The sequence below is a fragment of the Neodiprion pinetum genome, chromosome 4, assembly GCF_021155775.2.
Source record: "Neodiprion pinetum isolate iyNeoPine1 chromosome 4, iyNeoPine1.2, whole genome shotgun sequence".
NCBI lineage: Eukaryota > Metazoa > Arthropoda > Insecta > Hymenoptera > Diprionidae > Neodiprion > Neodiprion pinetum.
The window spans coordinates 5247053-5268698 of record NC_060235.2 but is presented as its reverse complement, the minus strand read 5'-3'; the positions used below and the strand labels follow the sequence as shown (position 1 = coordinate 5268698).

The following is a 21646-nucleotide window of genomic DNA, read 5'->3' as shown; positions in this document are numbered from 1 at the left end:
TATTTTTAAAAAATGCCAAAGAAGAAAAAAAGGGTGCCTCTGTAGCGGATTCTGTAACAGACCGGGTTAAGCACGGTACCAGTTTCCATTAATCTTCATTGCAACGATCGCACAATCCCGCGACTCGCAGCTGCCGGTTTCCGGCAATCCCTAATTTTCGGAGTTTGAATAATTTTGTATCTCGAAACTGGCGAGCCATCGAGGCGAGATGTATCAGCCCTCGAGCATCTGGGAGCCAGACGCCCTTCGGGCGGGGTCAGCCAACGGAACGAGTATCAATTCGTATCTTATACATATTGCTTGGGTCGAGGAGGTCCCGGGGCAAGTCGACCCAGGTTAGTAGAGGAGCCCTCGGCTTTGATGCATGTAAATTGGTTATGCAGATTCCGGGAGTGGCCGAGCGGTCGGAGTGTGAGCCTCGAGGATTCCTCTCGCTCAGCCCAGCAGCTAACAGCGTTTAATTTTCCCTCGCGGTCCGCCCGGATGATGCTGCACTGCCGGGTGCACCGTGACAACTCTTGGCCAGGCCCGAATTAGCTGTAATTAAGATTTGTATAAAATAATATTTTATAGGTACCTAACAGAAATTTCGTATTTTACGATATCGAGGAGATATATTTCATTTTTTTTTTTTTTTTTTTTTTTTGCGCCCGAACGTTGGCAAAATTGACTCTTATATTTTAAAAATCTAAATCACGACCGATCGATTTCACCCTATATGCTTAACGGAGACAAATCGTTTAGATTTTCCTGCGATACTATAGGGGAAAAAATATTCACGTGTGTACAAAGTTCTCGAACTTTATGCAGAAAATTCTTCGGACATTGACATTGATGCGATCCTTTATCGGTAAGGATTAAGAGTTAAAATACTCGAATCTTTGAAAATCTACACTGAGAAAAATTTCATTTGTTACAGTAACTAGAAAAATTCAGTAAAACAGGTATCGTTAAAAAAAAAACTGTTTCAATATTGTTAGTATTACGAAAAACGAGGTAAGTCTAACCATTTTGCGCTATCGTCGATCCTTTTTTGGCTATTGCAACGCAAAATCAGTATGTTCGGCTTACTCTACTTTTTTAGTTAAACAAGGCTTTAACGTCAATTTATCTTTGCATTTCATTTTCTACCTAGAACTATGTTATTCGATTGTGATAAAAAATGAAAATGGTTGAGAACTGAGCGGTAACTGTAACTAAAAATTTCTCTCAGCGTAGTTACTAATTTGAAAAATTCGATTTCGAGGGCCCAATGCTATAGCCTTTTTGGCCCTAAGGTTAATTCGGACCCGCTGTTAGCTTTGATTAATTTTCGGCCCCCTTCCGCCGCAGAGAAGTAATCGAGCAACATCGACGGTCTCGGCAATATAGCCAACGCCAAACGCCGGGGGATTTCGAATCCTGTCGAGCTACACCTGACACGAGGCAGTAATTAGAGTGTTCCAGGGAACGGTACACTCGGAGAGACCGCCCCGATTCGCCCTGGCGAACTTGCGAATACCCGCTACCGCCGGGTTTTAACAAGATGGTAATCGTCTTAAGCGATGTAACCACCGGCGTCGCGATCGTCTTACATTAATCTTACGAGCTAAGACTCTGACTGTTTGATATGCGCCGTCGCGATGGAAACGCGGCTCGTTGTCATAGCTCAGACACTGGACCCTGGCACTGGATAACTAGCCAACCAAACCGAATCCGGACCCCAATTTTGCGAGCTAAACAAACGCGGCTTTCCCGCTGCATTCGTGGATGAGCGGAAACGTCGGTTCGTCAACGAAGTCGGTTTGATGCTATACGAAAAGACGCCGAAGAATTTGGAGGAGGATCGATTCTACAGAATATAACTTCTACAGCGCAAATGTTCTACAGAAATATTTTTCTACGGTTTTACAGTTTTATAGTTTTACACACCCAACGCGATATCCGTACGGTGCAAAGCGAGTAATTTAAAATTAGTTAAATCAAATTTTACGAGACTGACGGTTGAATGTATGATTTTGAAACAATTCGACGATTACTACAAATTTGCGTTAGGTCAGACACAGTCTGTGGGAAAATATTCTGTAGAACAATTCTTCTGTAGAATAATTCATGCAGGTTTATTTCTGATGTGAATCTTGAACTTTTTTCTGTGGAGACGAGCCTGTGGAACATATTCGGTAGAATAGCTGCTCTGTGGAACTGATTTCCGTAGAATCAAACCCCATTCAAGAATTAATATCGAACTAATACCTCGTAGTCCTAATTTAAATTTAATTTTTCACCTATCAATCTATTCAGTTTTACAACACATGTTTCTTCGTTACTCAATACAGTCCAGTCGAATTTTGTTTTTAAACCATATGTCAAAAGTTAACATCGTTTCAAAAAGTTCGATGACAACGAAGAGTGAAAAGCCATCGACGAGAACGAAATCCGTGTAACGAAAACTGCGGAATCCACTTTGACAACGATATAAAAAAAAAATAAAAGTTGAGTAAAACAAAAAGGACAACAAAGAAACTGTTATTGTTTGAGGACAAAGACTAGCCACAGAGGAGTTATTAATAAAAAATTATTTGACGACGAACATTGTCTGTATGAAAGGCGTATTTTAATTCTGCTAATGAGTGGATGGACGAATGAATGATCTAAAATAATTAATATTTATAATTTTATTTATACAATTTATACACCCCTGATTTATTTATTTGCTAAGAAAAAAAAAAAAATACCTACATACCGTTTTCATACAAGTAAGTCAATTCACTCAAGATCTTTATCTTAAAACGACATTGATTGATTTTGCGCCTAGAAATACAGCTTTGAGGAATCGTTTACACCTTGCGCTTTTTTTTTCTTATATTATCTCTATTTTATTTCGTTCTGGCAAAGAATTTTTTCAAATCAACAATAGCCGTTACAAGCTCCTCACGATTCGTTAATCACTGTTGATCGATCACTCGCTGCTCGCTGCTAATCACGCGAATCTCGTCTCGTGACGTCGCTGCAGCTTGCACCCAAAATTAGGAAGTAGGTAACGTTTAAGTGGAAATCGTTGCGCGAGATTTAGTCAGTCTACGGATGATCCGTTTAGGAGTAACGATTGGATTCTCATAGATCACAGGGGACGTGTTTACGCATGCTCGGTGATAATCAACGTAAACTGGTTTTTGCTCATCGGTTTAATAACCCGTTTAGAACAAAGTAGCGGGGCTCGATTTTCGGGGAGATTTTCGACATTCGATGGCGAAACTTTAACCTGCCTGATGTCGCGCGGGGTTCGAGGGTGGGATATTAAAGCGAATTTAAACGTCCAGAAGCGGATTATCGGCGATGCTCGATCCGGCTCGACTATCCGGCCGTTTTCCACTCGACGTTTGATATTCCCGCTACCCGATTTCATATGGAATACGCGTTTCCTTTTAGTTCCGGTCGCGAAATCAGATACCCTGCTACAGATCCAGGCATGCATCCAACCGAACGTGAACGAGCCAGTCAGCAACGTAAGCGATAAATCTCCGGTGGCCTTGCCGCCTCTATTAGGATCCCGTCTGGCAGCCCCGCCTTTCAAAGATGCCATTACTCGGCACGTGGTTCCCTCTTTTACCTTCGATATGGGATCCATCTCCCTCCTTATCCCGCGCTGGCGAGGACTCGCCAACTTTTCGAGGCTTGACGAGATCACGTAGAGCCGCCTCGCGTCGCTACAGAGATCAAATCAATTTATGCCAAGTCATGCATTCTACAAGGGGATCCCAAATTTTCAAATTTTCACCCCTTCGTCGCTGTGACGATCATGCCTCGCCTTTTTTCTTTTTTTTTTTTTTGCGTGTCCAGAAACCTGGAGCACTTGGTGTTTGGGGGGTCAATATCCCGAAAGACCAAAGAGTCGACTTTTTGTCTCTCAGGTATTTTCGTAATTCAGTATTTTGCCCTTCGTAATCTTTCAAAAAAAAAAAAAAAAACAAATGTCGGTATAAAATTATTAATACATTTTATCGTTAGCGTTCTGAATTTTTATTTTCCCACAAGTCCTCTCTTCGTATTTACGGTCCTTCTACCTTTTGAACTGGCCAAAGTTCGACTTTCGGGATTTCGTCCCGTCGACTTTTTGGTCTTTCCCATTTTTGTACCCCACCCGTCACTTGAAATGGTTACGACTCCGAAACCCCACCGCTTCTTCTCATTACGGGGGGAAAAGCCCCTAGGAAATTGCTTCAAAATTCAATTATCCTCTCAGCCACCCTTCGCGCACGGCAGCGCTGCTTGCGGTTATCGCCGTTCTATCGAAGCGATATTTCAGAAATCTGGTACGCCGTCTCTCGGCTTTGTGCTACGGTATAACCTCGTTCAAGGCGGACGAAGGTCATCTTCTGATGTGGTCAAGTCCCAAGGTTTGAGAACCTAATTCTCACAGGTACCTCACGGACTTCTCGAGAAGCTCCGGAGAGTTCTATAATCCGGCCCAGTTACACCGCCACCTCGTCTTTGACGATTACCAACGCTGACCGCTCCTACTGAATTTCAACTCGGTAATTAGCCACAGGTCCTTATATATAGAATTAGTTGCCGGAGAGCAGATACAATTGTAGTCAAAACTACCCCAAACACGATCGTCGCGTCTCTGTCGTCTGCCCATCCATCCGTTGTTATGAAGGCATTTTGTTGAGTGCCTGCACTGAGAGAAATTTTTAGTTCCGGTTACCGCTCAGTCCTTGACTGTTTTCATTTTTTACCACGATCAAAAAATACAGTTCTAGAAAGAAAATGAAAATTAGTTTTCTACCTGTTACCGGAAAGTCTAGTATCCGTTACTGTTCTTTCTCATTACGATCACTGTTGCTATATTTTCTTGCAACTGTTGCGAAAATTTAATGCTTGTGCAAGAATAAATTGACGTTAAAGCCTTACTTAGCTAAAAAAGTAGAGTGAACCGAACGAACTGATTTTGCGTTGCAATTACCAAAAAAGGATCGACGATAGCGCAAAATGGTTAGGCGTACTTCGTTTTTCGTAATTCCAACAATGTTAAAACAGTTTTGCAACCGTAACATGTGAAATTTGTCTTAGCGTGAGTGGATTGCAAACGTGTATTATAACACGCGTTAGAATATCCCGCTGCTCGGACGACGCGCCGAAGTTACACATGGAATTCAAAGTTGTCGGGCTGCGAAGACAAACAACAAGAACACGTTCGAAGAAAGGTACAGTTTGACCCGATCTCGTGAGCTGGTTTTCACATTGCAGAAACACGGCTACGGACGCGGTGGTTCGCTGTTAGATCCGAATATGGGTAGAACGTTGAAGTCGTTGATAGCCGTTCCATTTTTCTCCGAAAACATTTCAGGGATTCGTGAACGGTGTTGTTCAATTCGAGTTGGAGGTTTCGTGGAACTTTTTCTCTACTTGAACGGATTCCGAAACCGTTTCCAAACTGAAGGTAAAAGCTTCATCGGGCCATCCGAAGCGATTGAAAGCATTTTAGAAGCGTCGCGAATAAAAGAGGGTATGGAAAACGACGCGATTTACTTGCCTCTCGAAAGATGTTGGAAGGTGGCCGGCAGGACGTGCCGAAGATCGGAGCTCGATGTGTCCCGTAAAAATCAAAAACTGACTCTCGCTATCTTGTCGGAGATTATTACCCAACACGGGTTCACATAACTCCTCTGTATACTCGCGGGACTCCAGGAGGCGAGCATAAAACGGGAAGATGCAACGAGTGCGCCTTTGGGATCACGCCAACCCGCTCTTGGGCTCTGTTTCTTCTTACACCGTCTACGTGCCAAGTGAGCCGAGCCGCATGCAGCCGGGAATAGGCACACTATATCAGATAACTCTTCTCTATGGCACTATACGCCCAACCTTCAACGATGCGCCGGCTCGTTTCGTGGCTGACTGTGGTCGAGGGCTGCCTCCTTCGGGAGACGTTCGTTACCGCCACCACAAGCAGTTGGGATAATCACGCAGAGAAGTTACACCCGGTTGTCTTACGATCTAAGCACCATTTGGTTTAGCTCGGTCTTGCAATCGAGGTTTCCCAAGTCGATCTCTCCGATTTGATTTCCCCTGTAACGTGTTACAGTAGACTAAAAACTGAGTGACGCGTATTTTTTCTCATTTGCCATTTGACACGTGAAATGAGTGAAAACACTCTCCAACGCAAGGCATGTCAAGGTGTGATTTGACGGTTTCACCCACAGGAACGTAACGTTTTTCAACAAATCCAACTGCAAAAATTTTCTCATAAGGAGAAATGAAAAATGTAATTTCCTCAATTGAAACAAGAAACTGCCAAATTACCCCTTGGCATGCCTTACTTTGGAGGGTGGTTTCACCCCCTTAAAGTGTTTGATAGCGGATGAAACAAAGTACGTGTCGCTTGGTTTTTAGTCTACTACAACATTTTACAAAAGAAATGAAATCGGAGAGATCGACATGGGGTACCTTCCTCGTTAGAAGAATCTTTGATTCTCGACTCGGGGGGTTCGAGTTCGGTTCCCTCGAGTCCAAATGGTCGTGGAAACGCGGGTTTTTGTGACTCGTTAAAATCTGGCACCCTGGATGAACTCCGGAGCGACGCTTCGCGCGACGACTTTTGCTGCTCTTTTGCACTGCTCCAACTGGAAGAGCGTCTTTTCACGGAGAACGTTGTTGTTATGAATGTCGGATGATAAAAATTGCGAGTGGTTTTATTGAAATACTGGTTCTGTTCCGTAATGAGGTGCTCCTGGTGCAGTTGAAACCCCGAGGATAATTGACTGTCTGCTTTTTTCCGGTATACATCCAAGGCAGGAAGGTACGCGTGAATAGAAGTTGGAAAGGTATCGTCCTCTTCACTGCGAGATCAAGAGGGTCTTCGAACCGCGTTCGAAAATATGAGTGAAAGACAAATTGTCCGGCCTTATCCCGCCGTCGATCGTTCGTCTTTCATCGCGTTTTGAAATACGTCCGAATCGTTCGTCGATCGGTAATTTCATCGATTAACGTGTTTTAATCAAGTGACCCAAATCGGGCAACCGATCAATTACCGAATACAAGACGTCCTTACTTGAGAAGCACTCGGTGTCTCTCCTTCTACCCCTCCGAACAAGGAGTTAAAATATGTCAGAGGCAGAACTCTTCGTCCGCAGACGTTTCTACCTGATGCAGGGATGTTGAATCAAGGGAACGGGGTTATTCGTCGAAATCGAATTGAGAAACGGCCGCGGGGAGAAGGCGAGTTGAATAGAAGGAACGGGGCACAAAGCGCGTTCTTCGTTTCTTGAATGGTCTTTTTATTTGAACGCTCCTTGAATTAAATAACTCCTCGAGTGGATAGCAATCGTTGCTGCGTTCATCAAGTGCGGAGGGGTTGGGAAACCCGGCGGGGGTGTCTCCCCCGAGCACTTGCAGAAAAGCATTTATTCGAGATGTCTGTCCCCCACCCCCATCTTGCCTCTTGCCCCTCAACACAATGCCGCGGAATTTCCAGCGTCGACGATAATTCGTTATACAGTTCTTCTCCTGAACTTTGTCTTCTTCTTAATCGTGGCTGCAACTTTAAAGATCCACCCTCAAAACTGGTACCACCGTACCTTCGCCCTTAACGGGCGTCGATTATCATATAATAACCCAACAGTTTCCGGACAGCGATAAATTATCATCCCTTAATTGCCGCCGCTGCCTCTCGGATGCTGTCATGTTCATCGTGTTACACTTAATACCCCGTCGTTGCAACGGGAGTCTGAGGGGCGCGAGTTTGAAATGTAAATAATTTACAAGGTGCGCACATAGAGCGGTTGATAAAAAATGCATGACCGCCTTTGTTATATATTACTTAGTAGACTCTCGGGCTCGTAAAACTAGGCGGGTGGGTTTGCTGTTGCCAGTTATAAAAAGGCGGGGGTCGTAAAAGTCCGTTTAAATCCTTGGCTATTCAAATCGACGATTAAACTCGAGGTAACGCGCTATATTATACCTACCCACGCCGCTATATATAGTATATGCAGGCGGGTAAATTCACCCCCCACTCCCACCCCCACCTCACCCTCGGCCAACTTCCCAGCCGACTTACCATACACCTTTTAAACTTCAACTTATACAACCACCCCTTCCCCCCCCCCCCCCCCCCCCCCGCCCTTACTCGCTCACTCACACTCCGGAATTTCGAGCACGCACACGGCTTATCACAATTTCAAAAAGTGACGCTCCTCCCGCTGAATCCATTAGCGTCTTGAGACCTGGTCGCCAGATTTAATTCCGATAACAAACCCCCCCCACCGGCGAGTCTTCGCCCTTGCCTGAAAAATAAGGGCTTTAACTTTAACGCGAGGGACCCTCGTTATTCCATTTCAAATTCTTTTCCAGCCTTCTTGTATGTATTATAAGATTTAGTCAGGGCTCTTACGTGTCTCAATACGTGTCTCGTTTTATTTTATTTTTTTTTTTTTTTTTTTTTCTATTGACATATCGGTAGGGGTTGAAAATATTTTTCTATTGCGAAAATTTTGAGATGCGTATATCCTTTTTTTTTTCATCCTCTCTTTACGTCATCTATCGATCGTTCTAACGTCGTTGCTATACTACTAACTTGTCACTCTGGGTGAATTTCATCCCTTATATTTTTCAAATCCTTCGTAGAGTATCCAAGTCGTAGAAACGAACCTCTTGACGCCATTCTTCGAGCAAAACAAAGGCCTTTTATCGACGTTTTTCACACTTTACTTCACTTTTCCGATTTTTTGCATTATTTGAACAAACAATTTTGGCTAAGAAAACTGAGAGACCTTTTTCTGCAATCCGTAAAAAATACCTATATATCTTTTTTAAAGATTTTTATAACTTATTTTTCGAGCAAAATATCACGTTTGGGGTGAAGTTCACGAATATATTTTTTTGATTCGAATCTACCTTAATTTTCCATCAAAAATTGTGCGAGGGGTTAAATTTTGAAAAATCATTCATCCCTCTGCTGAACAGAACTTTCATATATTTTTTAAATGTCATTCCCTCCTTTCTTGTTTCAGTTTCAACAAGCCAGACTTCACGGATCTGATAACGTTTCTGGCGTTGTGGTACATCGATGAACCGGAGTGTCGATCCAGTGTCGAAGCGGTGAGTGTCGCTTTCTTTGCGAATTAAAAGGCGGGAGATTTGAATGTCTGGTAAAAATTTTATATATCAGGGTGGTCCTTAATAAGGTCATTTTTGAATTTAAACCGGCCCACCCATCAAAATCGGTTCCAAATTTTTTTTCAAATATTTATCTCAACTCTATCTGTCTATTTATCTCCAACCCTTACCCGTAGGAGGGTGGATTTCCCCGTTTAACCATTTTAGGGGCACATTTGATCTACTCAACGGATTTCGATGAAATTTTTCACGAGGGGGTTTCTTGGGTCGCTGATTACGAATCAGAACTGGAAAGTTGAAAATTCAAAATTTCGGATCCGATATGGCGGACCTAAATCTGAGAAATCATTCGACTTTGACAAAACTCGGTGCTCGGTGGTTTTCAAGGCTGCTGATTACAAGTCTGGACTGAAAATTACAAAATTTAAAATATTGGATCCAATATGGCAACACCGAGTGACTTTTGGGAATTTGGTCTGCCATTTCAAAATTGATAATTTCAAGTGCAAATTCGTAATCAGCAACCTCAAAAACGCCTCAGCTACGAGCATCACCAAGTTCGTGTAACTTTTTCGATTTTGGTTCACCATATCGGAACCACTATTTCGAATCATCAAATTTTGATTTCAGATTCGTAATCAGCGACCCAATAAAACCAACCCCTTGTACCAAGTTTCATCGAAATCCGTTCGGTAGACTAGATATAAAAATCCACCCTCTTTGCGTCACGGGATAGAGTTGAATTATTTTACAATTATTTGGAACCAATTTGGGTGAGCCGGACGAAATTCAAAAATAACCTTGTTAAGGATCACCCCAATATATGTATAATTGTGCAGACTCCCTCGCGATCAGACGCGATGCTCGTTCCGGCGGCTCTTGAAAAAAAGGGGAAAAAAAGCGGGTTAGAGGAGACACTCGGAGTTTGGATCACGCCGGGGGCGGTGGGGGGAGAATTATTGGTGTCTCGATCATTCGGCCGGGGTTTCAGGGGCGCGGAGTTGATCGTCAAGCGGGCTGCGAGCAGGCAAGAAGCTCCCTCGTCCTTCGGGAGGATGGGAAAGCGTCGGAGCCGAAGATTGAGAGCTTTCGAATATTAAAACAAGGCTCTGATCCGTGTAGCATTTAAAGAGATGAACTCCTCTCTTTCTCTATGTTCAAACTACGTTCTTCCCGAAATTCGCTGAGCTGAGTGTAAGTGTAGGGTAAGTGTACCAGTACCATTGACCCTGTACCAAATATTTACCGTTTTTGGTTGTATCTGTTTGATCCTAGGTTCGAAAATTACCAAATAATACATTCGTAGCGTCTAGCCCTCTGGCAACTGGTTTCAGTCATCGAAAAATTCATAGTTTGTGCCGTAAATTTATAATTTTGTATAATGAAAGGGTCAATAATTGATGAACGTGTCAATAACTGGTACACACTTACCTTGTACATTTGTGAACTAAAATTGCTCAGTGCTGTCTGCAAGCTGAGGAAGTGAAGGAAAAACAAAATATATATATTCTGACTTTCGTTGAAATCGAAAAAAGTAACATCCCTTGACGGTTTTCTGTAATGATTTGTTCGTATAATTAGAACTTTAACAGAAAAAAACGTATCGTGGCACACCGCAGAATATTATACATGCTTCAATCAAAGAGTCGACATCCTTCAGTCCGCAGTTGAGAAAATCATTTTAACGAATGGGTTTAGAGAATAAACTTGATTGCCAAAACGTGGTAATGAAACGCTTTCGCAAACGAATTACCCAAAATTGGTCAAACTTGAACATCGGTTGGTTGTCATAATCAGAATTGATTCCCGACAATTCGTTTGTTTCGTTCTTTTTTTTTCAGTTCCAAAATGCAAGATTCCAAAAATTCGAGTTACGATAGAGCAAAGTTCCAAAAAGTAACGTTACGATAGAGTGAAATTCCGACAGTTAAAATATACTTACACGGCGTAAAAATCCGTAAATCAGAATGACCAGGATTCCGAACGTCAAAATCTCGAATATGCAGAGCAGAGAATGATCAAAGTGGTGAAATTTCACAAATTCAGAAATTCACAGAACTGAAAGTCCCGCATCATTCGGAGTTTTGATTTTTCAAACATTTGAATTTTCTAATTTTTGCAATTTTGGAATTTCGATTTTGATGTTCGGTCGAAGTTTGATTTCTTTACTTCAAATTTCCCCACCAATAAATTCATAATTCGGCCCTTTCGGAACTTTTCAAATTCGGAATTTCAATCCCCCGCCCGTTCGTATGCTCAGATATACGTACGATTTTCATTATTTACCCACACATGTATAGTTCGACGATAAATTGGCTGAACTCGTGGCTCAGTTGCCGATCGATTCGCGTGTGAATTGCGTGGTATGTAATAACGAGGCTTTGTTTTCGGGCTTTTAGCGGCTACTGTCGAAAAGCTCGCAGTTTCGAAGCACTTTTCAGGATCTCTTTCTCTCTTTTTTTTCTCTCTCTTTCTCCCTTTCTAGCAGATTTTGGAAACGCTCCCGGGGCGTTTCGATACCTTCTCTGGTATACTTTATATCCGCGACGTATTAACATATGCAAATTTATCGCAAACTAAAGTGAATATAAATTAGCCACGATATCAATCCCTCTCGCAAGCCTCGCGTCGCCGATCTGTTGAAAAAGGCTTATCAAGGATTTTGGGTATGATATCGAGGGTGGAGTTGCAGCCTAAGTTCAAATCACGCGATAAACTCCAACGCCAAGCAGGATTTGCTACATTCTCAAACTGCTTTCGTTCACTCGGAGGAGAACGAAAATTACTTTATCCCGCTTAAAAGCCAAACGTTGCCAGAAAAATTTTTAAACGAGCGTTCAAAATCTTCTCTGATAAGACGGTTATTCATATTGAATCCTGCAGATCAATTCATATCTTATTCGAAATTTCAAATTCTCATATACCGACTATATCGAATCAATATTATTCACAGCGTCAGATTTTCCTGGCGCGAGTTTCAAGTTCCTAACATTTGAGATGAGCATGAATTTTTATAAACTTGAAACTACGATTGAAGATGCTCGACAATTTTTACTAGCAAGAAATCGATAATTGCATTTGCCGAGAAAATTTGATACGTGTTATGGCAACGATCTATAAATCGAACCGTTTTACATCGCTATAAGACAACAGCATCGATAAAATTTGATTTTCGAGCCCGAACGCGATCTAAAATCTTTCTATCATCGTCAGGGGATTCCGTGAGATTATTCAGACATCGTTTTACTCTCGGTTAGGGAAAGGAAAATTCCTCTAAAGACTTGAGAAGCTTAGGAGACGATCGGAGGCAGCACTGAGACGGTAGACTTCTCGAGACGGTGGAAAATAGGCGGAAGGATGCGGAGATAACTTGAGTCGTTTGTCATGGCGGCCGCCGCGTATATTCTTGTTCCGAAAACAAATGGAGGCCTAGGCTGGCTTTCGCGGGAAGAAACGACCCGGCGCTTCGTGCCCTCGGCCTCGAGGCCATGGGAGAGAATCTCTCTCCCGGCTCCTGCAGGGATCGCTAAATGAAAACATCCAAAATTGCCCTCTGATTTACTCCTCGGCAGGTATAACGCACGCGGCATTGATCAGCCCCGCTAATATAGCCGAGCCGAAACTTGCAGACAATAAAAATGATCGCTCGACGTGATAAATTGCGATTCTCGCGAACAGCCTCGTCGCTGATAAATTAAATCCCGCATCACCGTCGAACGAAGTATCAAATTTAATATATCAACCGATGGTTAAAATAATATTCAAATTTACGGGGAGGAATCACACTCGAAGAATCGCAATCAACAAATCGTTTCGCTAACCTCGTAATAATCAATTTTCAACGGATTTTGGCCATTTTTTAAAGAGGCTTATAAGTATATGAATATTACATTCGAGGTAGACGACTGAAAAATTGCTCAATTTTGGAGAATTTTTACCTCGATAACAAATTGTTTAATCCGGAGTTTTTGTCATTCTAATATGTGGATCGAGAGTTTCACTGACATATTTTTTTTTTTTCATCAGAATTATTCAACAAGATATCCCATAAACGGCTCGACTGATTTTCTTCAAATTCGGATACAGTATTATTCGATATAAATCAACCCTTATCGGTGCGATCCCATTTTTTAATTATCCCATCCGTTTCGTTAGTTGAATGAAGAAGTCGTAAAATCAAAATTCAATTTGAAACTGTCACCATTTTGTCGGATGATAATTAAAGAAAAAAAAAAAAAAAAAAAACACACCAAGATAAAATAAAATTTACAAATATTAAAAAATCTACCCACTTTTTCTGTCGTTATAATCGTTCCACCTCCCGACCTCCGTCTTATTTTCGACCCCCGGTCCCGCACCGCGAAGTCTCGCTTTCATGGCCCTGCACTCGGCGATGCTCCCAGCTGTTCTTCACCCAGGAGGATTGCGGTCTTAGACAGAAACCGGCGCCGGGATGAGCCGCCGAGCTCTCTACCCCAGACAACAAACTAGGATTACCAAGTTAATCGCGTGATATTGCCGAGCTTAATTCACACCGTGAATCTCGAGGGATTCGTTGCGCCCGCTTTGCCCGATCCCTTATTCGTCTCGGTGGGTATTGTAAAAAGAAACAGAAACAAAAACGAAAAAAAAAAAAAAAATTAATAAATAAATAAAATAAAAGTTTAACCAAAACCCGTCTCGCGACGGTCGTGAATAATTTTTGAAAAATTTATGGTAAATGGTACAACGATGACCTCTCAGCCTCCTTGCCCCCCTTTTTTTTTTTTTTTTATTCCCCTTTCGGAGAAATCGGAGGAAAACGAGGAAGATGGCGGCGACATGTTTTGCCTCGATCTTTACGGCGATACGTCTTCCTTACGTATCCTTCCCAATTCCGTGGGGCGTTCCCCTGTCCGTTTCTTCACCGTCTTATACCTGTAACACCTCACGACGACGTGACCGATCGACCGTATTATTTATCATTATTCAAAACTGTACCTGAAAGCATCACCTTATACTTGGAAATTTGTTTATTTTATACCCATGGGATGTAATTCAAGCACGGATCGAGTTACGAGCGATTCCAATGATTTCGATTGATCTTGAGCGATTTCAAAATATTTCAAGCGACTTTGAAGTGAATTCTTTCCAAACCGCTTTGCCATTTCGACGAGTAAAATACACGTCCGATTTTATGAGATTTCAAGATATTAAATGTGATTTTGTGTGATTTTAAATGATTTCAAGCTACTTTAAACTGACTGCTTTCCAAAGTGGTTTGCTATTTGAACAAGTGAATAGTTAGGTTAGGTTGGTTAGTTTATTGTTAGTTTCATACCAATATTGGAGAATAAATTGATGAAAAAGAATAAAAAAATGAAAGAGGTACAACGTTGTGCGAGAAAATTAACTCATATGTACGTGCGATTTTATGCGATCTTGGAAGATCTCACGGGATTTCAAACGATTTAACGTGATTTCAAGCGATTGCTTTCCAAACTGGTTTGCAATTGCAACAAGTGAATACCGTATCGCTTTATACCTGAAGTTACAATATTTCATCTCGACCATCTTATTCCTTAAAAAAGTATGATTAACGCTTATTCAGAGTTTTTCTTCTCCATTCAGCACTGAGATATTATTACATACACCGCACCGCGATCAAGCTCGTTATAATCACCGCGAATCACGAAGATGATCATGATTCATCGACGGTCGTTCCGAGTCTTCAAGAATAAACTTAAAAAGTAGTTATCAACTCTTCGTGGTTTTTCCGAGTTCGGGAATTCATTGCGATATTCACGCGTATTTGTTTTTCATCTCTCTGACACCACGGAGTCATCGAGTTTTATGCTTCCAAAAGCCCTGAAGATTCCAGCTCCGATCCTTCGTCTCATAAAACTTACCCGTCATGTGAAATACGTGAAATAAAAGGACTTTTTGGAACGTCGAACCACCGATTAAAGCTACTCTCTCTAGCTTGATGCATCGGTTTGACTCGTTGATCGGATGTGAACAAGCGTCACGTCTATCTCAGTTTTTTTTTTTTTTTTCTTTATTTTCATTTTTCTTTTTCCGTACTCGGTCTCCTCAACCGGATTTTAAACGGAATGTCGAGGAAGCCCCGGAAAAGTGGGAAACTTTTACTACCGTTCTCTCCGGTCGTCTCTCGGATGAGTTAAATTCCTCCTACTGGATCACTTTTCCAGCATCAAAAGCTCCTCTTTTCGTCCCAAAAGTTCCGAGCACTGCAGAATCCAGGCCTTGCCTACGTTAGTATAACCCGACGATTTCAAAGCCTGACTAAAAGCGAGTCGCCCCAATTTCTGATCACCTATAGGTATATAAAAAGGTGTATTATTTTTCGGTAAGCTTTCAAACCGTTTTCACGCTACTCGATTGATCGGACACTGGTTAATTTTGTATTTTGCACTCCGATCGACTGCGAATAAGTTGTTCGGTAAAAAAACTAAACAAGAATTCCATTCCTCGCAAGATTTCACCGACTTTTTCCCACCGTTACAAAAAATCTGTGAAAACCTATGCACACATTTTCATATCCCGTGTGTAATAATTTTCTCCCGTATCAATGAAATTATTCGTTGGTATAATCACGAGGATGTTTGTATGAAGTTGTTACAAAAAAACAAGGATCATACATTACAGCAAAAACACTTCCATAACCCGTGAAAGATGATTCCTTATCTTTATTACAGGAAAGAGGAAGCGAGAGAGAGAGGGAGAGAGCGAGGGGGGGGGGGGGGGGGGTGAGGAGGAGCTAAAAGCAGCGACTAGCCTTTAATTTATTCATCGACTAATTGACTAATCGATGACAAATTTGAGCGATGGAGGATACAGGTCATTGTGCAACCGGTCGCGTACGAAGCGTATAACCAATAGCGGTTGGTTTTGGGTCGTGCAATAGCGTGCCGCATAAATACACAGAGGTAGAGAGTTTTGGTACAAGGCACCCATGCACGCCAAGAGAATTGGTTATGAATGCTAATTTACAGCTTTGGCTAATTACCTTTCAGCTAATACCCGGGACAATAAACCGACGGTCGACTCTGCGTACGTTGAAAGAGGGATCCAGAGAGAGAGAGAGGGAGAGAGAGAGGGTGTGTGTGTGTGTATTTCATCCGGCATCGTTTTCCCTGAGTAATATAATTTTAAGAGCCTCTTCGTCGTATAATTATACATATATATATATATGTATAATATAAATTACTCGACTATATATACCGCCAATTTCGTCACATAGCAATGATCATTAATCTAGTTGACAATTACGCGCACGTTTTATACCCAGACGGTAATGCCTGTATAATTTTCTCGTATATTTGATACGTACGTATGTACGCAATTATTGCACGCCAAATTTAATTTCAAATTTGCGGAGGAATATCCTATACTGATTTCTGCAAATAGTCGTGCCAAACGTCCGGAAGCAATTCGCGACCAACAAACGTCGATAATTACCCCTTCGGCGCTCCGCTTTTCAACGGAAACAATGTTGTCTGCACGTATCAGCTGTTTTGTACTATACGTATATTTCATCGCTGCGGTACGCGAATCACTCCAGCGTTATATGCATGCGATATATTGAATACATTCAGAAACGTGTCGTCCCTATACGGTGTATATTCGATTCCGGATCCATGAGAATGTATTTCTTGACGTTTTTTTTTTTTTCTGATCCTCTCGTAGGAATAGTTATTCCGGCATTAAAATTCATATTGGATGACAGTTTTTTTTTTTTGTTTTTCACTGCGATATTTTTCACCGTTTTCAATTTATTTCAGGTGCGTTGTAAGTATCGCTTTTTATTCTTCTATACACATTTTTCGGGACCAATTTATTCAAACTCTTATCCTTCTCCTGAAAATTCAGCAGCGTTTTTAAAGTGTTTTTTTTTTTTTGTTTCTGAAGTTTGAGCACTCTTACATAAACAATGTTTATAGGTGACTATCTCGCAATCAGTTGTAGTCAGGAAAATTCTAGTTTGGTACTTTTTTGTAGAGCGTGAAATTTCCTACAAGAATCTGTGTATCGATCGTTTATTAATTAAACCGTTTACGAGAAGAAAAAAAAAAAATTTTTTAATTTTTCACGATCGTGTACGTTTTGTTCAATTAGAAAATGGAAGTATAAAATAAGCACCTCTAAACATCAATAATATGTGATCACATTTGCATAAGATATCCAATAATTGTTTTTTTTTTTTTTTTACTATGCATATAACTATATACAAAATAATTTTCATATTTTTTTTTTTTTTGACTTTCGATAGGTGTCATACTCTGTAAGATTTTTCTGAATTTTTACAGATTTCAGAAAGTAGGAGTTTCGTTTCAAGTTTGTTAAATTATACTTCAGGTACGCTGGGTCGAAAAAGTCTGCAAAAAAATAGGGATTGAATTTCACCCTAATGTACTATCGTACAAAAAATGATGAAACTAATCTCACAACATCGACTCAGAATCACGATCGATTCGTCATATGCACATTTTGTCTTCATCCTGAAAAATCGGGTGAAAGACGAAAGTTCGGGTGAAGAATCACTAATCTTTCTTACAAATTGTTTATTTATTAAAAAATTTTTCTCTTCCTTTATTCGCGCAAAGCGACGTAGGGTGATGAAAAAAAAAAAAAAGTCCAGCAAAAATGTGTATAAGAACAGGGACGCGCGATGCGGAGAAAATACGCGTTCCTCTTTTCTTCTCCGTCTTTACCATCTTTATATATTCCGGACGTCGAATTGCGTCTAAATAATAAATTGACGTCGGTGTTTGTAAGTAGATGAAAAAGGGAGAGGGCGGGAATAAGAAACGAAGAACGCAGAAGAATACGAATAAGAATGAGAATAAAAATAAGAAAAAGTATAGGCGGCCCGGATAGTTTGTACAATCATTCCAACGGCGTCCCGGGGAAAATGGACGCCTATAAATCGTGAATTGTACCCCGCCTATACTTACTAGCAACCCGGCAACGCCGGGGAGTGGAAATAATGGTGAAGCCGAAATACCGGCGAGGCTTTTCCGCGAGTTACGCTCGGCTCCGTTTCTCTCTCTCTCTCTCTCTCTCTCTCTCTCTCTCTCTCTCTCTCTCTCCTCCCCCTCCTCCAAGGCTCAACCGTAACGTATTATCCTTATCCGATCAGAAGTTTATTCGATCTGTAATACTTATACGGCCCTCGCCGCCGACGAGTGGGCCGAAAAAATCCACCTTTTTTCACCTCTTCTCACCCACTCCACCCAATCAGACCGAATTCCTTCCTCCCCATAAACCGCGTCCCGCGGCCTCTTCCTCCCCCATCGTCGTCGTCACTTCGGAAACTTCGACTCGGATATCAAAGGTGTAGTATCGCAGATATACGTGACAACGATTTTTCTGTATATTCGATGAAAAATTGTACGGACGAGTGATTCGAAATGAGATGAAAATATATGGTTTTTATTTGTTTTTTTTTTTTTTTTATTCGGTTCAATTTTCAGCACACGGTTATTAACTGTTTTCATTTCTCAATCCAACTGGAAGAATATAGTTCTGGATAGAAAATTCAGCCGTTTTATGAGATTATTTTACGTTTGTGCGAGAGTAAATTAATGTCAAAAAAAAAAAAAAAATACCTGTTCAAGGGGGGTTACATGGTTTTTCAACGTAACAAAAGAATGGTTTTATTCAAACTTCAAGCATATGAAAGAATCGTATTTGAACAATATTTTATGAAACATTCGTACAAAACTTTTGAAAATCGAGCCGTTGAGAACTGGTTTTCGGAAAGACAAGTGTCTTCGGGAAATCAAAAAATTAAATATTTTCTGTCGTCGTGAAATGTTGCCTGTTTTTTTTTTTTTTTTTTTCTCCGCTTTGATCACAAATTATCTTACAAGACAACGTGCGGTCTAGATTTTACCGAAAATCGTACCGTTGTGCATACAACTCGATCAAAAATTCAAATTTCAATGTTCAAAAAATCCTTCGTTCAATCATGTGCTACAATTAATAAAAACAAACATCTACTACCATGTTGAAAAGAGAAATTAGCTGAAACATGTCGTTCTTTGTCCTTCAAGATCCATTTAACCTTTACTTAAGTGAAAACGTATAGCGAATCAATCAAGGAATATATTTAATTACTTGTATAACACCAGATTATCTGGTAGGTTTGAAAAATCTTCAAACTGTTACATCGCAACGATATCCATCTTACAAGAATTTTTTACCAACCATGAAATATGAAATTTTTTATCAACGAATGCAGCACGTAATGCCAAAGATTTATAATCCGACGATTACACCGATTGCAATCTACGGACGCTTCTTTTTTTCCTTTTTTTGTTGCTGCTTTTTTTTTTTTTTTTTTTCCGTCTGTCCGACGGAGTAAGTTTTTCGTCGTATTATTTTTTCGCATTTTACGCTGGTGTATAAAAATCTCACAGCATTGCCGTGAATTTTGATTAGATCTGGGCGCGGTGGTTTTGTATGTACCGCCTTAAAGCGTACAGTGACGGTGGGGGGAGGAGGACGCATTGTTCGCGAATTTCAAATCTCACTGCTGCTGGTCGCATTGAATATTTACTACTGTTTCATATTTGCTTGAATAAATCTGTAATTAATTACTCCTCCTCCATAAACAATCCGTTGTTGTATTTACTGTAAAACTGGTGAACGGTCGAATTTTATTTTATGGTGCAATCCGTGACATCAGGATCGAGTTTCTGCGTCGATGTCGCAGATTGGTTTTATAATTTTTTGCGTGAAAGTACGTGATGAAAAATCGCAATTTTTTTCACAATTTTTCGACCCAGCGTAGTGTATGAAGTACGATTGAAAAACTTGAAAAAAAAAACACACACACATTTTATAAAATCTGGAAAAAATTCAGAAAAATCTTATAAAGTATGAGAAAATGTTATGACATCTATCGGAAGATGGAGATTTTATAACGTCAAAGGATAAGTAAGAAAAATGATTCGAAAAAAAAAAAAAAACGATTGTTTTTGGATTTCATTTTTGACATTTGTAAAAACGAACATAAGAGTTCATTATAATATATCTCTGAATATTTTATGTTCATTCTTATGTCAAAAACGCAATCCAATAATAATACTTTGTATTTTTTTCCATTTTTTCTATTTATTTTTCGAAGTTATGAAATTTCCATCTTCAAAAATGTGTCAAAAATTTCGTTACATTTTATAAGATTCATCTGAATTTTTTCATATGCATGAGAATGGGTGTTTTTTTTTTTTTTTCTCAAGTTTTTCAATCGTACTTCAGATATGTTAAGCTGGGTCGAAAAATTCTAAAGAAAATTGCGATTCTTCGTCATGTTATTTCACGCAAGAAATTGTAAAACGAATCCGAGACATCGACGTCGAATCTTGATCGTGACGTCATGGAATGCCTCCAGTATATTAATAATTTACTGAGCAAATACTTTTACCGCTGAAATTCAACTCGATTAGATTTGAAAATTAAGGAATTTAAAAATAAAATAAACTCGTAATTTTCACTTCGTCGATCTTTTTCCGCCTCTGTAATTCTTCCGTATACTTATGCTGATAGATCGAGAAAAACTTGAACTGCGAATATTGTACTTCGCGGCATGACACTGACTGGATTCCGTGTATTCGCAGCTTGTGTTAATATTGGTACAGTCATGAACAAAATCAGTATAATCAGCTGGATAGTATAACGACACGTATAACATGTTCGTGGTCGAAGCACGTGTTGGTTTTTTTTTTTTTTTTGTTTCCATTTCGTCGTCAGTTGACACAATTCGTTTTATACGTAACGCAATTACGGTGAGCTTGTAATACTATTTACACACAAGAGAGTTATTATCATATCGATTAATAATAATAATTGGCGTTGTAAAATTTATTCACAGCTGTTGAAATAATTATTTATAGCTTAATATGTTATCACGAACTGCTGCGATGTTGAACTTACCGACTGTTCGAATTATTTTATACTCGTATAAACTCGTCAATAAAAGTTTGACGTATTTGTGCTTCGTATAGGTTGGTACAGAATACCGAAATGTAATGGAAAAATCGCTGTCTGTACTTTCATTTCTCTCCTTTACTTACTTGATTTTTTTTTTCTTTCCCCCGATCATGTTATTATTTATACTCTTTTCTTTATCTCTATGTGCTTCTTATTGCGCCAGGATAACGTTTCTCACGACAAGACCGTGGAATGCGATTGGCACGCACGCTCAACGACAAATTGATACGGTCGAAATTCACCCTGTAACGTACATACAACGATTATAGTTAGAAAAAGGGAATGGAGAGGAATTCGAGATGAGATGAGAAAAGAAATTTTTATCCTCTATGTTTCTTTCATGTTTCGGTTACTATAATAATAATCAGTCTCGAAAATGTATGTTTGTAGGTATTTTAGGATGTTTCAGATAAAAATAGTTTGCGATTTTCCGCCGTGGCAATCCCAGAAAAGTTTCTTCAGGTTGAAAGAAAGTTTCTGTAAAGAGATGATCGTTCTACGTTACGTGGAAGATGGCGTTCAGTTGATTTTCCACTTTTATAAATTTGCGAAGCAT

General features: G+C 40.3%; 1 protein-coding gene across 2 annotated transcripts in view; it reads left to right on the top strand.

Moving 5' to 3' along the window:
• Window positions 1–21646, top strand: part of Pgant9 (polypeptide N-acetylgalactosaminyltransferase 9) — a 193614-nt gene that overhangs the window by 43545 nt on the left and 128423 nt on the right. For both annotated transcript variants that reach the window (XM_046620484.2, XM_046620481.2), the window contains exon 3: window positions 8988–9075. The gene's annotated coding sequence lies outside the window, so the exon portion shown is untranslated. The remainder of the gene's footprint in view (window positions 1–8987; window positions 9076–21646) is intronic.